We start from the raw sequence: 21,634 nt of genomic DNA on the forward strand, positions 1-21,634 counted from the left end.
TTAATGATGGCAGTGGAGAGTGCCAGGATTGCTGTCACTAAGCCATGAAGTCACATGATATCAAGATTTACAACATCATCACTTAGTGGTTCCAATCCAAATTGCTGTCATAACTCAGGAACTCATAATTTAGGAATTCCAGTCCCAACTGCTGTCATAACTCAAGGATTATCTGCAACACATTTTATAGAAAATTTTGCTGCATTATTTCCCACTTTTAATGTCTTATTTTAATTTCTAGATACATTTTGAATACATTTTCTATTCCCAGTATTTGGAATTTATCTTTATATATGTGGCCTCAAATTTTAAATCATTATAGTATTTATTCCTTCTTTCTTTTGTTTAAGCAAAGATGAACAAAAACATATAGAGCAAAATATTGGAAGAGAGATTATTTTTATGACATGTGCACAGAGCTTTCTTGTAAATAAGAAAACAATTACTGTGCACAAATAAGTCTTGGTCCTTGACCACAGCTGTTTTAAATCATTTTAATAATCTGCAAAGACTTTGCATCAAAGCCTCAAGCAATTATTTATAGTGCACCCTATAGTATTCTTAAACATGTAAATGTATAAATATTCTGCAAATGAGAGAGAATAAGAATAGCCTGCTCACCTTCACAAAGCTCTGTACCGAAAAAGGTGGCCACAATGTTTTATTTAACAAAAAATTAATTTTAAAATATATGACCAATTAATAATTTAAACCAATACTATGCTCTATTTCCAAGATTGTACTAGGCACCTACCAGATCTACAGAAATATATGAGACAGAGCCAGTTTGGTGTAGTGGTTAAACCATCAGGGTAGAAACAGTAGACCATGAATTCTAGTCCCATCTTGGACACAAAGCCAGAGGGGTTAAGCCAGTCATTTTTTTTCTCAGCTCTAGGAAGGAGGCAATGGCAAACTACTAAAAAACACTGCCGAGAAAGTGTGAGATTCTACATATGCTGTTAGGTTAGAGTGTGTCAGCCCAAAGAAGTAGACCAGACCAAGAAACTGACTATAACCATATATTATTGAAATAGGCTATAGTGATAGAATTTTGCAACTCTGGATGTGTTTTACTTTCCCTCCCTCATACTTTGCTGAGTCAGCCTGAGTCTCTTCTTAACACTATCTCCTTTCCTAGAGCTAAAGAAATGCTTTTGCCCGTGTTTCTTTAGTGGCTTCCAAATGTTTCTTTTACGGCCATCTCCATGGTTCTCTACAGCGAGGGACAAGTTAGGGATGCTGCTGTTACATCATCCCTGAGTCCTTCGGGAGAAGGGCGGTATACAAATTTAAATAATAAATAAATAAATCTTCCCAGTTTATATAACTGCGTCCTTGTCTGAGCTTCTTGATCTCACCTCTGGGTTTGTAACTGAAAAACAAGGATGCTAATGCCAGGTGATTTCAACTCTCTGGTTCTGGGGATGGAATTGTGTGTAAGGAACATCTCCAGTTCTCCATCATGGAAATATCACCTTTTAGTAGAGATTGACACCAGAGCCAATCCTCTGCAGCAGGACTGGAACAGTTAAATAGGTCTATCCCAGGAATAGACCCAAATATGTTCTGGAGACAAACAAGGGAATTGAGAAATTGCTCAACTTCTGGAATGAAGGAGGTAAAAATATAAACATATTATTCTTATAGAATATATAGGTAAGTCCATACATTTTTCTAGGTGGTATTTTTGGAACTATTTGGCCACTGGGGCTAAGAGAGAGTGTCTCACCTAAAAACCAGCTGGCCTGTTAAACTAGAACTCAGATTTTCCTACTTCTAATCTGACACTTTTAATTATCTGGCCAAATCAGGTTATATGTACACACACAAAAGTAAAAGTGGAGATGGAATTAAAAAGAGTTAGAGATTAAACAAATATTACAAGAATTAAGTGATTAAGTGAAAGTTGTTCAAAAAAGCTCTACAGCTCTAATAAATAATATCAGATAATATTGTTTGTGAGAGGAAAAATTCCTCTCAGTGTATTGCTGCAGCCACATGATTGGCTTCCAGCTTGAACATTCAAATGAGCCAATCACAACACAGCTTTTGGCTCTGAGTTTTCCCGGGCTTTCCAATGGACAATGAGTCAGCATATAAGCAGCTGCTGGGATCACACTCCTTAGCGGACTCTCAAACAGACGCTCAGACACAGACTCCCCCACACAGAGCTTCTAAATAAATCTAAATAAAACCTTATGTGAAAACCACTATACCTGGCAACACAATTTTCTTTACTGATGTGAAATATGAGAGCGACTAACGTATCAACAAGATTGCAAACAAATAGTGTCATATATCACAGTTTTAATGTATGTACTGTCAGAGGCATCAAGCTAATATGGAACAATTTTAATTCATCCTGGGATTTTACTAGTTGCCTATTTTGCACTATTCAGATTCTTGTTCCCATGCTTTCTATCGACTACTGTATATACTTGTGGACAAGCCCATCTGTAGATAAGCCATCTTTTGAATTTTTAACCAAAATACCATGAAAAACACACCATCAGCATATAAGGCAAACCTTGAAATTTCTGCATATTTCAATTTTCAAAAGTAGCTTATCTGTAAATGGCACATTTTACATATTTTGATTACAAACTTGAACGACGGCTTATCCACAAGAGGATTATCCATGAACATCTATGGGAAATACAGGTACTTTAAAAATTATTACTACCTATGCACACAGATAAGCCCCTCCGTGGACAAGTCATAGCCAATTCTGGGAGTGTATATATTTTTTTAGATTTAAATTATTTATCTATCTACGAGGATATATATGGTAGTTACTACAGTTCAAGAACTTTTTCATTGCCCAAGTACAAAAAAACAAAATATTAGTTTTTAAGAAAAAGAATCCAAAGTCTTCCTCAGATGTACACATACTGTGTTTCCCCAAAAATAAGACCCTGTTATATATACATATATATATGAACCCTGAAATAAGTGCTTGGACTTATAGCCATGCGCTCAAAAGCCCAATTGGGTTTATTATCAGGGGATGTCTTATTTTGGGGGAAATCGGTTATCAATGTGCAGCTGTTGATGATTTCTTGTTTACTTTATGTCATCATTTCCTGTCTGCATTTCTCCTTGCACTTGTAATAACTGCTTGTAATAATACTTATGACAAAATCATTTAAATGTTCTACCATCAGAACAAGTTATGGAAACTGAATTTTAATTTGGATCCTTTTCTTATTTTCTTATTTGCATATGTTTACCTATACTTAAAATTATGTTTGTCTGAGAAAAGGAATAATAAATTGCTGTTTTATTTTTAATTACTGAAATTAATTTTTATTTTATCGGAATTTGGTAGACAGTTTGTAATAACAATATATCTTTAAACTAAAAGATAAAATAAAAACTTCTCTTCCCCTTCACTTTTTCATAAAACAATTTTCTGACACATTTCCAGAAGGTTCAATTAAAAATGCAAGGAATGAAATTGTTTTCAGTATCCACACTTTTGCTTCCTCTCATCTTCTCTAGGGAGAGTATTTTTGTGGGGGATTTGAACTGAGGTTGATTCTCTATGACACGGGTGTCAAACTCGCCACGTCACGTTGCTATCACCTGATGTTTCACAATGCTTTTCCCATTCACGGAACTGGGTTGGCCGTGGCCTGCATGTGACACATCCGGCCTGTGGGCTGCCAGTTTGACACCCCTGCTCTATGGGCTAAATCAGGAGGCCAAGGTTTCCTGACTCCAAGGGTTTGAGATTTGGAATAGAAACAGATGAATGCAAATCTTTATTTAGCTAAAATGGGAGTGCTTGGTCCTGATCTAGATATTCCCTTTCATGATAGGACAACAACATATGCAATCTGAATTTTTTTTAGAGGAAACCCAAGGTGCAAATGTATACATAAGATCTATATTAATATCTGGCTGGATTTAAATGGTTTTTGACATTGATAAAGATCAAAATCAGGAATCGTTCCTGATGCAATAATACAGAAATATTATATAGAAGCACAGCTCAGTTTCTCTTCACTGCAGAATAATAATTCATCATCTGAAAATAATATCCGCTGCAAAAGAAGAAGCCTAGCTCCAAAATGAAAGTAACTTTTTGAGTACCGAAAGATGTCCTAATGCACCTTCAGTTGAACTGCAGGAATATCTTCAGACAAGTCGTTTTGCCAAATAGTGATTCTATTTCTATAACAGTATCATTCAAAGGACTATATGGGGAAGAATTATCTAGGCATTGTTATCTATCTCAGTTAAATTCTCCAGCTCCAAGTTATATAATGTCAATTATTATATCCAGGTTAAACCATGTAAGACATAATTATATACATATTTATATAAATGGGATAATTTTTTCTTTATAAAGTAATGTGGTTTGAAGGATTCCTACAGAAAAGGAAAATGAATTTGATGACACAAATATCTCATCCCCAAGCTGAACAGGTAAGATGGTAGAAGTAGTGACCTAGTTCCCAAAAGCTGTCAGTGTTTGGATATTAAGAAATCGACTGCAACTGAATCTGTTAGTAGTTTTGCATTTGTGAATGTAATGATGCCAAGGAAATTTCATTTTTTACTCTGGTAGGATAGGTGGCAATTTTGGCTCACCTCAGAGAGTACTAAGGACTCTGCATCTTGTGTGCCAATTTCAACTTTCCTTGACCAGAGATTTATTCTCAGAGTCACTCATTCCCCAATCAGTTATGTGGACTAGTTAATAGAGCCTGTAGTACAGTGGACTAAGCACTGTTATTAACATCTGCTGCTTGCAATTACTGCAAGTTCAAATCTCACCAGGCTCAAGGTTGACTCAGCCTTCCATCCTTTCAAAGGTAGGTGAAATGAGGACCCAGATTGTGGGGGCAATAAGCTGACTTTGTATAAATATACAAAAGTATGAAGGCTATTGCTTAACGGATTGTAAACCGCCCTGAGTCTCCGGAGAAGGGCAGCATATAAATTAAAGCATATATATATATAGAATACAGCAGCCTAAGCAGTGATAAATTTGGAGGACCTTTGCTTGAAACTGCGTTGGTTATCAGTCTGCTTCTGAATGCGATTCAGAATGACTATTGTCAGGTTTAATGCCCTTCATGGCTCCTTGGTATTTATATTTGTTAGTGTTTATTTCTTTGATTTTTAAAACATGTAAAAGTATTTGGGGTTTTCTGGTGTGTCTCTCTGTGTGTGTGTGTGTGTGTGTGTGTGTGTGTCTGTGTGTGTGTGTGTGTGTGTGTGTGTGTATGTATATATGTACCGTATTTTTTGGAGTATAAGACACACCTATCTTTTTTGGTGAGAAAAAGAAGAAAAAGAAATCTCCCTCTGCCTTTGTGCAATTTTGCCTTGTTGCAGCAAACAGCCTACTTTACTTTCATTTTCGTTTTCAGCATAGCTTGATTAGCACAAGGAAAAAAAATCTGTTCCAGCAATTTACCTCTTTGCAGCAAGCAGCAGAGCCCTGTGCAAAATAGCTGAGAGCAAATCAGCTGAGAGTCGGGAGGCCAATCCAATCAACTTGGGCTAATTAGGCTGTGCTGAAGCTGAAAGGAGCTGTTTTTTCTTGCTGTTTGCTTGCAAGGAGGTAACTGCTGCAAGGCACAGGCCAAAGGGTGGGGGCCAGTGGGTGGGCGGAGCTACATTCGGTGTATAAGACGCACCAAACTTTCACCCCCTTTTGGGGGTGCATGAATAGACTTCACATAAAAAAACAAATAAAAAACAAATCAACTAATAAATATATACATCAAACTACATAGCAGGGACACTACAGTGGGGAGCAGCTGGCCCTTTGAAGAGGAAGATAGTCAAATAGAGTCACCTTATCTTGGAACCTCAAGAGGAAAAGAATGGGTACCATCAAATTTGTGATAGGAGGAGTTTTGGTGAGTGACAGGTGTGTCTTTGGTGAGTGACGGGTGACTTCAGACAAGGTGGAAAGCAGGGTGGATAAAAATCAATGATTCTTTTAAAAAAATCAAAAAAATCGGATTTTTTTTTATTTAAATCAGATTTTTTTGATTTTTTTTTTTTAATTTGATTTATATGCCGCCCTTCTCTGAAGACTCAGGGCGGCTTACAATGTGCTCAGCAATAGCCTTCATCCTTTTGTATATTTATACAAAGTCAGCTTATTGCCCCCACAATTGGGTCCTCAATTTACCTACCTTAGAAAGGATGGAAGGCTGAGTCAACCTTGAGCCTTGGCGAGATTCGAACCCTGCAGTAATTGCAGGCAGCTGGTCTTAATAACCAGCTTAATAACAGGGTGCCTTAAACCCCTGTACTACCAAGGCTCTTGAAATTTAAATCAGATTTTTTTGATTTTTATTGAATTTATTTTAATAAAAAAATTTTGGGGTAAAAATCTATCGTAAGATAGTTTTCTATTTAAGATACATAAATAATTTAGTTTATTCAGCATGAAATGGAGCTTAGTTATGTAGCACAAGGCTGTATATTCTGCAACACTGGGACTATCGGTGAGTCAACAGTGGGTCAAAGGAGTAGCAGAGATGACAGTTGCTCTTTAAAAATTATGATTTAAATCAAGTTGATTTAAATCAAGTCTTTTTACTAGTGATTTAAATCATGATTTAAATCATGATTTAAATCGACTCGATTTAAATCAAATCCACCCTGGTGGAAAGTTAGTTAGAATTGTGTTATGAGATTTTTTTTTGTATTTAAACTGTCATGTGAGTGGAAAGTTATCTTGGAATTTTTCATAAAACTTTTTTTTTTAATTTCAATCTTGATTGGTTGCCTTTTCGCACTTAGCTAGGCTGAGTTACAGACTCCCAACTTTTCTGTTTAGTTTCCTTTCTCTATTTAGACAGACCTGAGTACAGTGAAGATCTTACTTCCATCCTCTCCTGATCCCCCAGAAGGCTGGTGTAGAGGAATAAACCAGTTTGTAATGAAGGGGATGAGGGAGGCAGCAAGACTACTCATAGGTGTGGCTATCTCAGAACCGAGGGACCTCAGAGGAGAGACTGATTCTATCCTGAGGGGACTGTCATTTTTTTATCATATATGCATTGCACGGAAATATCAGCTTACAGAATGGAACCCTGTATACAGGTAGTCCTCGATTTACAACAGTTTATTTAGTGACCGTTCAAAGTTAAAACGGCACTGAAAAAAGTGACTTATGATCGTTTTTCACAGTTACGGCCTTTGCAGCATCCCCATGGTCACGTGATCAAAACTCAGTTGCTTGACAACTGTTTCATACATATGACGGTCGCAGTGTCCTGGGGTCATGTGACCGATCCCCTTTTGCGACCTTCTGATAAGCAAAGTCAATGGGGAAGCCAGATTCATTTAACAACCGGGTTACTAACTTATCAACTGCAGTGATTCACTTAACAGTGGCAAGAAATGTTGTAAAATGGGGCAAAACTCACTTAACAAATGTTTAACTTAACAGCAGAAATTTTGGGCTCAATATATTATAAGTTGAAGACTATCTGTATTCTGGAAGCTGCTTGCAAATGATAAAAGGTTAAAAATCCTACAGTACTCCAATTCCATCATCCCCTGCTATATTAGTGACTTTCCCCAAGCTCTGCTGCTTTTTCAATAACAGTTTTATAAACCAGGCAGAATTTTACAAGAGGAAGAGCACCAAGGATATGTTTGGGCTTATCTGAAAAGGTTAAATAAATCCAAAATAATATGCAGGCTTGTACTGTAAGTAACACATTCTATACACATTCTAAATTGTTATAGTGAAACCCCTTACACAGGAGCAATTACTAAATACAGATCTCTGCTGGAAATCAGGGCAATAAAAACATTTTCAAGGACTTTTATAAAACCATGAAGCATCCTTTCATCTCTCCACAAAGCTGCAGAATATTAGAGCTCCTGAAAGGGATTACTGAAAGATTTCTCTACTAAAAAAATGTAGACTGATATAGATTTCTCTCACTTGAAACATTTTATAAGTTTTTTATTATTTTACACCAGCAAATAAGTTCTTAAATATGAAAAAGTCCTTTGCATATAGCTGAAATCATTCTAAAAACTGTTCTTTTTAGTAAGAGTTGTAAGAAAGCATTAACAGATTAGAATTTTGAAAATATCTTCAAAGTCTCTATACTGAGAATTTGTTGTTCACTTCTTTTTAACATGGTCAACTTATTTTGTTCAAAATAAGCCACAGGATTGCTAACAATAAATAGGAGCAACAGCCTAATGGTTTTAAAAGTTCACACTCTTATTCTGTCCAGAAAAATTGTATGGACTAAAGAACTGACTATAATTTTTCAAACAAGCTCATCATTTCTTAGTTTTGCCAGTGGATTGTTTCATAAGCATTCTACCACTTTCCAAACTGTCTTACTCAAATGTCTATTGGCACTGTCCTGATGTAAACTATTAAAGAGCAGGACTAATCACATTTACAGGAAAGTGGTTTCAGTGGTGAATGATTATTCTTCCCTTCTGCAACCTGTCTTCTAAAGTTTGTCTCAAGCACCAATCCAATAATAAACAAAAAAACCAAAGTAAATAATGGAAACCATCACACACTAAATACATGAAAATACTTACAAGGTTATAAAAAAAGAATTTTTTTTGACAATGTTCTTTTCTGTTGAATAAAGAAAACAAACACAGGGTGGGGCAGAGTTCAGGAGAATCCTGTTGACTAAGGTTTTATCCTATTAATATAATACAAAATATCTTTAAAGACAACTAAAGTCAATATCTATAACAGGCTGGCAATGCAGCTCTGATGCTAATTTCAAGCAAATTCTGACATTTTCCTGAAATCTGCTGCTTAAGAAAAAAGTTCTTTCCAAGTAGTTCTCACTTTGGACTCCGAGTTCATCAATTGATAGCTTCATCCTTATTTTAACAGGTGGAGACTTTCCAAATTATCAATTCTAAAGAAATGTGGTCTTTTAAAATAAAGAATATTGCTTCGCCCATCCTCCCTCTCTTGAAGAACTGTCCAGATTGCCCTTCTGAAGATTCCTTATCAATCTTCTGAGAAGCCCTTGAGCTGAAGGTCATAAAACCCAGGTATGTTTCTTCAAATATATTTCCTACTATCTAATTAGAGCTGCAGATTTTGATGGGTTGGACCATATTTCCTTTCATTAAAAGACAGATGCAAAATAGGAATTATGCTATTCATTCTTCTCCCTGTTTCTGATACCATCATTCCTTGATTTTCCTCTTGCTTCCCACATATCCAAAATATTCTTCATTGCAAGATTCAGTTCATTCAGGTTATTTCCAGATAGCACGTCCAATAACCTGGGTATTTATGGGAACTCAAGCATCTAGACATTGGTGCATTTGTTTCACTATTTCAGATTGCCCAAGCAGAAAATCAGAGCTCACTTCGTAGGCAAGATAGGATATTCTTGTACTGGGTGGAATTCAGACAATAGTCCTTTATAGAAACAAATTCACTATTAGTGCTTTCCAGGGTGACAGGTCTATTTTTCAAGGAATAATTTAATCTCTTAAAATAAAATAAAATTGGCTAAGATATTTACAGTCAAGCAAGCTATTTTTCTTACTGTTGAAAAAACTGGAACAAATCCTTGATAAACATCAACTTTCTTTGAAATAAAGCAACATAGAAGAGTTCAAAGTTACTATAAGGTTCATTTTCATGTCAAAAGCATTTTTCACACCAACGTCCTTTCTCTCACAACCTCAAGAAATTTGTAGAAAAGGAACCATAAAGAATGGAATAGCATGGCATTGTATCATATTAGCACACACAGTAATTGAACAGCTCCTATCATAATCGCCTCACCTACCCAAAAGATAAATTTAGGCTGTATGGAAGTTACATTTGATTATTTATTGTTGTGAGGCTCTAGACCCATTCTCTTTATCAAACACAGATGATGATCTCCATTGCTGCAAGCACAAGCTCCAGACTTAGACAGATGATGTTACCTAGTTTGGGTAATGAAATATCTGCAAGAAAACAACCAAGCTCAGAGAACACCAAGGATTCCTCATTTCAACCCTGAGCTACAAATATTCTCCTTTATTGTCTCCTAAATCTATTTGTCTCATAAGTTCTTTAACTTAAAATGTAGATGTTGGTGATCATACTGTGATCACCACAGTATCCATATTCATGTGGATAATTGCTTTTTATCAATTCTAAAAGAATGAAAGTTTTACCTTCTCAGGATTAAGCTTCATCACACAGCACTTGTACCTGAGGAACCTAATACAGGGCTAATACTTCTCTACTTTTTACCAGAAGATATCCATCAGCTTCGACTGATGAATCAAAATATCTTCGGCAATCTGCTAAAAGACAGGTTGTTTAAAAAAGAAAAGTACTCGTTATGTTTGTACTTGCTAAAAAGGGAAGGAATATAAAATGTTGCCCCGGGCAGACATTTTTTGTAAGATAGAACTCCATTCACTGCTAAACATCGTGTGAATTGTAAGATTTTCTGGCAGCCATTTTAGATCCAGAAATGGAATTAACAACGTGTCAATGTGCAGAGTTCGTTCTTATAGTTAGTCTGAACTGCTGTTCCAAATAGAACAATTTCTCTCAAGATATTTTGTTACTAATATAGAAGCACCAACTGTTAGGTATACAGAGTACTAACCTTATGATGACATTTAACAGGATCCAAATTGATTATGTAAACTCAGCAGATTGGGCCCCAGGTGTATTTACCCTGAGGAGGTCCAATTCCATATAAGTGCTACAAAACTGAAGATTCCTCTCTCATTGCGCATTGCCCACTTTTGGAAGCTAAGAGTGGGGGGGGGAAAGAGAGAAGTGTCTGCTGAGATGCTAAATGTTTCGGCAGATTTACCCATCCCAAGTCACTTTGGCCTTAAAAAAACCCGTAACATCAATCCACAGAAATGGATTCACAATCAACTGTTTTAATACTAGCAATATGTACTCCTTTTTACCTCTCCCCATTAGGAGCTTAGCAGCTGTGTTCTGGCTTAAGTGCAGTTTCCAAGAAGTCTTCAAAGGCAGTCAATCACACGATCCACTTTAATCATCTACAGGAACATAACATAGCATGCAGAACTGTGGGCAAGCAATTTCTCTCAAGGAACAGGCACAATTCACATACTATGGAAATAATTTATGCCATCAATGTTATTTGGGACTTCGCAGACAACAGTCCCCAGCATTTTCCCCAGGGACCTCACTTTACCTAATCAGGTTCATGACAGGTATCATATAGACATCAAAGCAGTAAATTCATAAGCATAGGAAGCAAAATAGCCATGTGATTCCAGGAAAAGATACCAGAACTACGTGCCCCAAAATTCAACATATTGTGGAAAAAGAGCAATGCAAAAATCAAAATAAATGTGCTGGTAAATATATTTAATCTCTCTCATATACTGTATAGAGAATCATCTGAAAAGATCTATGCATACAGCCGGGCTTTTATGCACTTATTATTGAGTGTATACTGAAGTGCGGATTTAAAGTTAATGTGCAACTGAAATCATATCTAACAAAACAGATGGCACAAACTCACACTACAGAGGTCTTCTGGCATGTACATACTGATGAACTTCCTCAATTGCTACCTCATGCATCCAGAGCAGAGTTAGTCAACCTTGCCACCCCTGATAATTAAGAAAACCTTGCCACCCCTGATAATTGAGGAAACACTGTTATGGCAATGGTGAAGGATTATGAGATTTGTATTACAAAACAAATAGAAGATGCTAGGCTGCCTATCCTTGAATTAGCAAAGTATAGGTGCTTTTTAAAACAGACTGGTGTGACGAGTGCTTTCAATGTTTTCTTCAAAATATGCTCAATCTGTGGAAACTACATTCAGCAGCAATTATTTTGCATGGATACTCAGCCAGACATTGCTACAATTGTCTTCCAGCACTTAGCCATAAATTCTATGCTCATACACTTTACTGAGAACTAAGTCACACAGAATTCAAGGGTTTGCTCTTCAGAAAATATTGAAAGAACTGCATTGCACTTTCTTTAACAATTATTTAGCACATCACCAATCCAATATAAACAGAGGAGTTACCACGATAAGCAAATTTTAAACACAAATCTTGATGAGGTGGCTATAGCCTGTATTATCACACACCAATGCATTTTACTAATATTTTAGAGATACTGAATTTTAATAGCATTTGTACAATTGCCAACTCAGACAATATGATCTGAGTAGCATATATAAAAAAATGAAAAAATCAACACACACTAAATCAACACATATTAACAAGTAGACAATACATGGTTAAAAAAAAATATACCATAACTTCTAAAATGGGGACTTTACTCATTCTGGTCTAAAGATCTCAGGCAAATGTATTGGTATATACCTGTGATGGTGAACCTATGAACCAGAGGTGGCATGCAGCGCCCTCTCTGTGGGCACACGAGCTGTCGCCCCAGCTCAGCTCCGCCACGCATGCGTGCGCACCTCCCACTGGCCAGCTGTTCTTTGGGTCTCTGCTGTGCATGAATGGGGGGGGGCGGGACGCACATGGGAGGGGCAGTGCATGTGCAGGGGGCGGTGCGCACATGGGGGTGCATGTGCATGCATGGGGGCAGGGCGCATGCAGGGGTGCAGTGCATGTGGGGGCGTGTGCATGCGGGGGGGCAGATGCGTGGGGGGCACATGCAGGGGACCCATGCGCATGTGCGGGGGGCAGGGTGCATATGCGGGGCCCGTGCGCATTGCATTTGGGGGGTTTGGGTGCGTGCACGCTTTGGGCACTCGGTCCAGAAAAGGTTAGCTATCACTGGTATATACACATACATAATACAATGGATATATAAATTCTACATACCTCTTCGTATGCCAATTTTTTGAGATGTAAAAAAAATCAGACCGAGATAAATTACTTCAGAATTTATCCACCTTTAATATAACATATAAGCTATACAATCCAATTGAAAATCAAACTGAAATCTTTTAGGGAGAAAATAACAATACAATACTAGAATAATTACAAGCTTCATAAGTTCATACCTTCTTATAAGTAAGGGTATGGCTGTGCTCAGAAATAACCAATCACATTCAAAGTGATCCCTAGGGAGTTGGGTGGCATAGAAATGTAACTAATAAATAAAATAAATAATAGTCAGTATACACCTGTTATCAATTAAACTAACTCTTATCAAGCTTGTATAAAGTTCAGCTGTTCTAGTAGGATTTTTCTGAAATTTACTCAGTTACCTCTTATTGCAGAGTTGTCAAACTGGCGGCCCGCGGGCCAGATGCACGCAAACCATGCCCACCTCAGCTCCGCAAAGGGAAAAAATGTCACGAAACATCATGTGATGGCAATGTGATATCGCACGTTAGCAAAAGCCATGGACTGTAAAAAGCTCACAGAGCATCAAAGGGATCTCATTGTTGGAAGGTATCAATCAGGAGAAGAAATTTCCAAGGGATTGGATATACCATTGAACATAGTGAAGACAGTTATCAACAAGTGGAGCAAATATGACACAATAGTGACATTATCAAGAACTGGATATCCTTCCAAAATTGATGAAAAAAAGAAAACTGGTCCAAGAGGCTGCCAAGAGGCCCACAAAAACATTAAAGATGCTGCAAGAATTTCTGGCAAGTACTGGTTGTGTGCTACATATGACAACAATCTAACATGCCTGGGCAGTGGGTAGGGTGGTAAGATAGAAGCCTTTTCTTACAAAGAAAAACATTCAAGCCTGGCTACATTTTGCAAAAGCCTACATCAATGGTTTCATGAGATCAAGTTTGAACTTTTTGACCATAATTCCAAAAGTATGTTTGGTGCAAAAGCAATACTGTACAAAACCAAAAGTACACCATACCCACAGTGAAGCATGGTGGTGGCAGTACTGTGCCCTGGGGCTGCTTTTCTTCAGTTGGAACAGGGGCTTTGGTCAAGGTGGAGGGAATTATAACAGTTCCAAATATCAGCCAATTTTGGCACAAAACATTCAGGCCTCTGCTAAAATGCTGAAGATGAGCAGGAATTTTACCTTCAACATAATGATCCAAAGCATACCTCCAAATCAACAAAACAATGGCTTCACCAGAAGATCAAAGTTTTGGAATGGCCCAGCTAAAGATCTGAGACCTGAATCCTATTGAAAATCGGTGGAGTGACCTGAAGAGGGCTTGGCACAGGAGATGCCCTCGCAATCTGACAGATTTGGAGCATTTTTGCAAGGAAGAGCAGGCAAAGTTTCCCAAGGGAAGATGCACCATGCTGATAAGCTCCTATTCCAAAAGACTGAATGCTGTCATAAAATCAAAGGTGCTTTAACAAAGTGTTACTTTAAGATGAAAAGATCATCTTAAGATGCACAAAGTGTTCATCTTTGTGCAATCACGTTATTATGTTTTTATTGTTATTTCCCACCCACCCCAAATTGTTTGTTTTTCAACTGAATTGTACAGCTTATATGTAAAAGATGAAAAAAATGTGGTGTTTTTTTTTTTTTGCGATTTTGTGAAAAAAAAAGTCATTTTATCTTAGTCTGGTTTTTTTTATATCTCAAAAACCTGGCATTTTAACAGGGGTGTGTAGACTTTTTATATCCACTGAATATATACCTACCAGTATATAAATAGCTGTACACATCCAACTTGATTCTACATACTAAAATATTCTTTAGTACTTTTTTGATGTGCAGAATAAGATATTGCAAGACTGTTCTACTTTTTATGTAATTTCTGCATGATATTGTTAGCTGTCTAATAACATATTACGGAGACCTGGTTGGGCCTGGAGGGAGGGGTCCCTCTGGTAGAAATGTGCCCACCAGGCTTCCACGCATTCCATCAACCGAGGTCTCAGGGAAGGGGTGGGGGAGTAGCGGTTATTATTAGAGAAGGTTTTAGGCCGAGGGAGACCACTGTTCCTCAGACGGCCGGTTGTGAGACCCTCCTTGTGAAGTGGGGTCATGGGGTTCAGATGGGTTTGCTGATCACGTACCTGGCTCCCTGCCACGTGGCAGCAGCCCTGCCCGAGCTACTCAACGTTATTGCCGCGGTGGCGGTTGATACCCCCAGACTTATGGTCATGGGGGATTTCAACCTGCCGTCCGTGGGTGAGACGTCTGAGGTGGCTCGGGAGTTCATGGCTTCCATGACGGCTATGGATCTGACCCAGCTAATTCATGGCCCTACGCACATGGGGGGAAACACACTGGACCTGATTTTTGTCTCTGGACAGTGGTTGAGTGATCTCGAGATAGGGGACATAGTTATCGAGCCCTTGTCATGGTCGGATCACTCTCTCCTTCGCCTTGATCTTCGAACCGCTGCTCCCCGCCGCAGGGAGGCGGAACCGATAAGATGGTACCGCCCCAGGCGCCTGATGGAACCTGATAGGTTCCAGACGGAGCTTGGGCCAATGCCTGAGGTCTTGGCTCACGCCTCGACTGGAGACTTAGTGGCCGCCTGGGATAGGGCGGCCGCTGGAGCTCTGGATCGAGTCGTGCCTTTGCGGCCTCTGACCCGGCACCGATCTCACCTGGCTCCTTGGTTTACTGAGGAGCTGAGGGAGATGAAGCGCCGGAAAAGACGCCTAGAGAGTAGTTGGAGGGCCAGTCGCACTGAATCTGACCGGACACTGGTAAGATCTCATATTAAGAATTACCTAGTGGCGATAAAAGCAGCGAAATGTACTCATCTTGCTGCTCTTATCGCGTCATCAGATAACCGCCCGGCCGCCCTGTTTAGGGTGACCCGCTCCCTGCTCCACCAGGAAGCGAGGGAGGACCCCTTGGAGGGGAGAGCCGAGGATTTTGTTCAGTATCTGTATGACAAAATCACTCAGATTCGGGAAGATCTGGACTCTGACTGGGTAGATCCAGTGGGGATGACGGAGGCAGGTCCTGAGAATGTTATCTGGGATGAGTTTGACTCTGTGACCCCTGAGGACGTGGACAGGATTCTGGGTAGACTGAATGCGACCACATGTTTGTTGGACCCGTGCCCCTCCTGGTTAGTGCTGGCTTCCCGGGAGGTGACGCGAGGCTGGCTCCAGGGGATTATAAATGCTTCATTGAGTGAGGGTGTCTTTCCCGCCGCCTTGAAAGAGGCGGTGGTGAGACCTCTCCTCAAGAAGCCTTCCCTGGACCCGGCAATATTGGCAAATTATCGTCCAGTCTCCAACCTTCGCTTTGTTGCGAAGGTTGTTGAGAGTGTGGTGGCACGACAGTTTCCCCGGTACCTGGATGAAACGACGTATCTAGATCCGTTCCAGTCGGGCTTCAGGCCTGGGTACAGCACGGAAACGGCATTGGTCGCGTTGGTGGATGATCTCTGGAGGGCTCGGGACAGAGGTTGTTCCTCTGTCCTGGTCCTATTAGATCTCTCAGCGGCTTTTGATACCATCGACCATGGTATCATGCTGCACCGGTTGAGGGGGTTGGGGGTGGGAGGCACCGTACTACGGTGGTTCTCCTCCTTTCTCTCCGACCGGTCGCAGTCTGTGTTGACAGGGGGGCAGAGGTCGACCCCGAGGCCCCTTATATGTGGGGTGCCACAAGGATCGGTCCTCTCGCCCCTTTTGTTCAACATTTATGTGAAGCCGTTGGGCGAGATCATCCGTGGTTTCGGGGTGGAGTACCATCAGTACGCTGACGACACCCAGCTGTACATCTCCACCCCGGACCACCCCAACGATGCCCTTGAAGTGATGTCCCGGTGCCTGGAGGCCGTACGGATCTGGATGGGGAGAAACAGGCTCAGACTCAACCCATCCAAGACCGAGTGGCTGTGGTTTCCGACATCCCGATATAGTCAGCTGGTGCCATCGCTGACTATTGGGGGCGAAGTATTGGCCCCCACGGAGAGGGCTCGCAACTTGGGTGTCCTCCTGGATTCACGGCTGTCTTTAGAAGAGCACTTGACGGCCGTGACCGGGAGGATTTTTCATCAGGTTCGCCTGATTCGCCAGTTGCGTCCCTTTCTGGATCGGGACTCGTTACGCACGGTCACTCATGCCCTCGTCACCTCCCGTCTGGACTATTGTAACGCTCTCTACATGGGGCTCCCCTTGAGGAGCACTCGGAGGCTCCAACTGGCGCAGAGTGCGGCCGCGCGGGTGGTGATGGGAGCGACGTGGCGCTCCCATGTAACGCCTCTCCTGCGCGAGCTGCACTGGCTCCCGGTGGTCTTCCGAGTGCGCTTCAAGGTTTTGGTCATCACCTTTAGAGCGCTCCATGGCTCAGGACCTGGTTATCTACGGGACCGCCTGCTACCACCAATAGCCTCCCACCGACCAGTACGCTCCCATAGAGAGGGGCTCCTCCGGGTGCCGTCGGCCAAACAATGTCGACTGGCGGCCCCCAGGGGGAGAGCCTTCTCTGTGGGGGCACCTACTATCTGGAACGAGCTCCCCCCCGAGATACGGAGGATTCCGGATCTGCGTACCTTCCGTCGCACGCTGAAGACGTTCCTATTCCAGCAAGCCGGCCTGACCTAAACTTCTCCTCTTTTAAATGGGAATTTTAAATTTGGTTTTAAATTATTGGGGTTTTAAATATGGTTCAGCCAAATTTATCTAACTTGTTTTATTTCTATTTTAAATTTTGTATTGATATGTTTTATTTCATGGCTGTTCACCGCCCTGAGTCCTTCGGGAGTAGGGCGGTATACAAATCTAATAAACTAACTAAACTAAACTAAACTAACTAACATATGCAAAAAAGTCTGTCACCCTAACCTGACAATCTGTATCTGACAATGAGTTCCTAGCTATCCAAATTCTAAGTTGCAATATGTTTACTAATCTTTTTTAAAAAATGATCACTCTGAGTGTTTGCAGTTATAGGCATCTCTTAACTTAAACAAGCAGGAGAGAAAATAGACCTCTTGGCATAGAAATTAGATGTGTACAATTCCCAATCCTATTACACTGTAGCAGTTTGAGGCTTTCAGATGTACTGGACTACAAATCCCAGCCAACATAGGGACTCTAGTACCAGTGCAACTTCTAGGGTTATCTTGTTGAGCAAGGCTGAATTAGAACAGAACTTTATAATCCATACTGCCCCACTAAAGTGCTTTCTCCCTGGCTTGAGTGAATCAGCGGGTGAAGGAACAATTCCTTTATGCAGAAGGCATGAATAATTTAGCAAATCGCTAATCAGTGTAGGATATCCCATTAGTCTGAGGCACTTCCCTTTCCATCTACTTCCTTCAGTCAGTGAGACTGCTGGTCTAAGCAACACAGAAATGTGAACATTTCTTTCAGGCATCATGTTTAAGATAGGCAACTAAATTACATATGCCACAACATGATTCCAAAATGCCCAAACATTGGCTTATTTTCTAAATACAGAGTTCCTCCAATAACACCACTTAACAATCTGATTATTTGGGAGGATTCAAAATAATCAGAATAAAATACATTCAAAACTATACCCTTGAGCCCAACCCCTGGCCTGATGCAGAAATCTAAATCTAAATTCTGCATGACACCCTTCATTCTTTTTTCCCTCAGGGCTAATCACCCATCTCCTTCGCGCTCTCCTCCTAAGGCTCAGTTCACAAGACTCAGGAAGCAGCATTAGTTCACAAGAAGTAGCATTATTATCGATGATTCCATCCTAAAAGTGGAATTTAAATTGAAAAGCATTGCATGATGCAAAATAGCTGTCAATTGAGAATCCCAATATTTGGAGGAGATAGTAATGGATGACAGGGAGAGGGGCATAGCTTCTTGATTCCATTTTTCTTTTCAGTCTTCTCCCCCACCAAAGAGAGAAAGTGACCAAACAAATCTAAGCAAAACAACTGATACAAGGAGAGATTTGCAACCCATGCTAATATAGAGATTCTTAGGGAAAACTGGGTTACCATGAGGGCTGAATTTCTTGGGATTACACCAATTACATCAAAAAAGTGGTACGGTGGCCTAGAGGTGGAGCTCTTGCTTCACAATCAGGAGGCTATGAGTTCGATCCTAGGTAGAGGCAGTTATTTCTCTCTCTGGGCACATTGAGATTATATCTGTTGAATCTCTGCATTTGTGACAGGAAGGGCATCCAGCCAGTAAACACTCAGCTCCATTCAGTTGCCCAGACTCCACCCGCAAGGGATTATGGGATCATTAAAAGATGATAATGATGACACCAATTACATTGAAAACTTGTAAGAAGCTTGCAGATGTTACCTCAGAGTCCTTTTACTTATCTGTCAGAAATCATGGAGGATGGGCACAACCTGTACAAGAAGACTAGAGAAGAACAAAAGTTGATCCTACCTTCAAAAAGAAGAAAAAAAAGATGCTCCACCTAAGAGAGACCGGTCAGCTTCATGTCAAAATCCAGCAAACCCTGGAATAGATTAATTAAGCAGTTGGTTCAAGAGTATTTAGACAAGAATACATTGCTTGGCAGGACTCCGCATGAATTACCAAAGACAAACCATGTCAAGCCAACCAGATCACAAATAACATCCCCATTATCTGAAACTCCAAGTTACAGTTCATTGTAGCCTCTGAAATCAAAGAATCTCCTTTGAGGAGGAGGAAAAAAAATAGAGGAGGGTGTTAACCAAGAACTCTCTAATGATATGAGGTTAATAAGTTAATGGGATGCTGAACACATACATATTTCTTCCTCTGACTTTAACTCAATACTGGAAAGGAAAGAATTTAAGAGTATAGTTGAGCTTTTGAAATCAGAAAGCCAAGTAGTGTCTTACTGTTCTGACTACAAGCTTGAAAGGAGGTCTTTTGGACAGCTGTTCCTTGAAAAAGTAAAAATAAATTGAATCATGAGAGGAATATCAGAAACTACAGTATAAACTGATGGGATTAAAATCTATAGCAATTTTTAAAGGAGTTATACCACTCCAATATTTTCTCAAGTAGCCAAGATGAATACTGTCCTAACATGCAGTAAAAAAAATTAAGAAAAGCTGAAAAGCAACAGACTAAGACAGATTATGGGAGTTGAAGTCTAATTCATCTGGTGGACAGTAAATTGAGGAAATGATCCACCAGATTTATTTTTTTCCAATGTCATAGTTGGTCTTTATATATAAATACCACGATCCCTAAATTATAGCAATGGCATTTAGGTTATATACCATCTCATAGCACTTTACAGCATTCTCTGGGCGGTGCACAATGTAGAAACATTATTTGCATATTGCCGCCAAGAATCTGGGTCCTCATTTCACTGACCTCGGAAGGATGGAAAGCTGAGTCAACCTTATCTCATCAGGATCGAACTCCAGACTGAGGGTAGAGTTTGCCTGTAATACTGCACTTTAATTATTGTGCCATCAGGCTCCATTTTATGGCACAAAAGTATAATTTCACTCAACTAGTATGTTTTCTGCCTAAGTGACTGATAGAAGGAGCTATTGCTAATTTTTTCTTCAAACATTTTCTTGATATTGAAAACTCGTAACTGGGGTAAGGTGGATCTTAACACTAAGCCTAATACTTGTCTAGAATTATAAGTCTGGAAGGGACCTTGGAGGTCTTCTAATTCAACCCCCTGCCCAAGGCAGGAATCCTTATACCATCCCAGGCAAATGGTTTGCTAATATTTTCTTGATAACCTCCAGCCGTGGAACATCCACAGCTCTAGGAGGCAAGCTGTTCCATTGATTAATTGTTCTGTCAGGAAATTCCTCCTCATTTCCAGACTGAATCTCCCTCTGATGAGTTTTCACCCATTCCTTCTTGTCCTGCCACCAGGTACTATGGAGAATAAATCACTGACGTCTTCCCTATGAAGCTCGTTCAGTATTGGAACACTGCTATCAGGTCTCCCCTAAACCTTATTTATTAGGCTAAACATACAGAGTACCCTTGGTCATTCGTCATACAATTTAGCCTCCCAACCCCTTATCATCTTTCTTGCTCTTCTCTGAACACTTCTTAGGGCCTCAGCAACTTTTTTTGTATTGTGGTGACCAGAACTGGATGCATTATTCCAACTGTGGGTTCACTAGGGCAGTATACAGCTGTATTATCACTTTCCACGATCTTGATGCTATTCCTTTGTTGATGCAGCTTATTACGATGTTGGCTTTTTCGTAGCTGCAGGCTCATACATAAACAGTGGTTTATTGGGCCCCTTGGATCCCTCTTACAGACACTAGTGTTGAGCCATATACTGCATATCCTGTACTTGTGCCTAAGCGCAGGATCTTACTTTTCTCACCACTGAACAGCATCTTGTTGGATAGGGCCAAATGCTCAACTCAGTCAAGGTCCTTCTGAATCTTGACTCTATCTTCTAAAGTGTAAGCAATTCCCCCAAGCTTGGTGTCATCCGCAAAGTTGATGAGGTATATTTCCTCATATATTTCCCACATACAACAGAGAGACCAACTATTTGGGAAAGTTGAATTTAATCAGAGGTAACAGAAAGAAGTCTCTTCTCTCTTTATTCTAGAATTCGTTTACAGGTGTCATTCTTTTTGGTGTCTAGGAAGCAGAGATATTTCTGTACGAAATTCACTTTTAATCCTCAGTGTAACATAGCAGAAAAAAGAAAAATTTCAATATATTCCAATTCATAGGAATGGACCTCATTTGAGGCAGAGATAATAAACAAATGCTTTGAACTGGTGGACAAATTTGGAATTTTGAGCACATGTATGATCATTCTTGTACAGTGGTTGCTAATAAATAATAGGAAGTTTGTTCACACAGCAGTTGC

General features: G+C 40.0%; 1 protein-coding gene across 1 annotated transcript in view; it reads right to left on the reverse strand.

Moving 5' to 3' along the window:
* The window catches only part of LOC117671080 (sodium channel protein type 2 subunit alpha-like), a 114,077-nt gene that overhangs the window by 70,979 nt on the left and 21,464 nt on the right, over nucleotides 1–21,634 (reverse strand). The window contains exon 2 of the mRNA XM_087882002.1: nucleotides 19,216–19,288. The gene's annotated coding sequence lies outside the window, so the exon portion shown is untranslated. The remainder of the gene's footprint in view (nucleotides 1–19,215; nucleotides 19,289–21,634) is intronic.

Source organism: Pantherophis guttatus, chromosome 1, assembly GCF_059756535.1.
Source record: "Pantherophis guttatus breed Tessera chromosome 1, ASM5975653v1, whole genome shotgun sequence".
Classification (NCBI taxonomy): Eukaryota; Metazoa; Chordata; class Lepidosauria; order Squamata; family Colubridae; genus Pantherophis; species Pantherophis guttatus.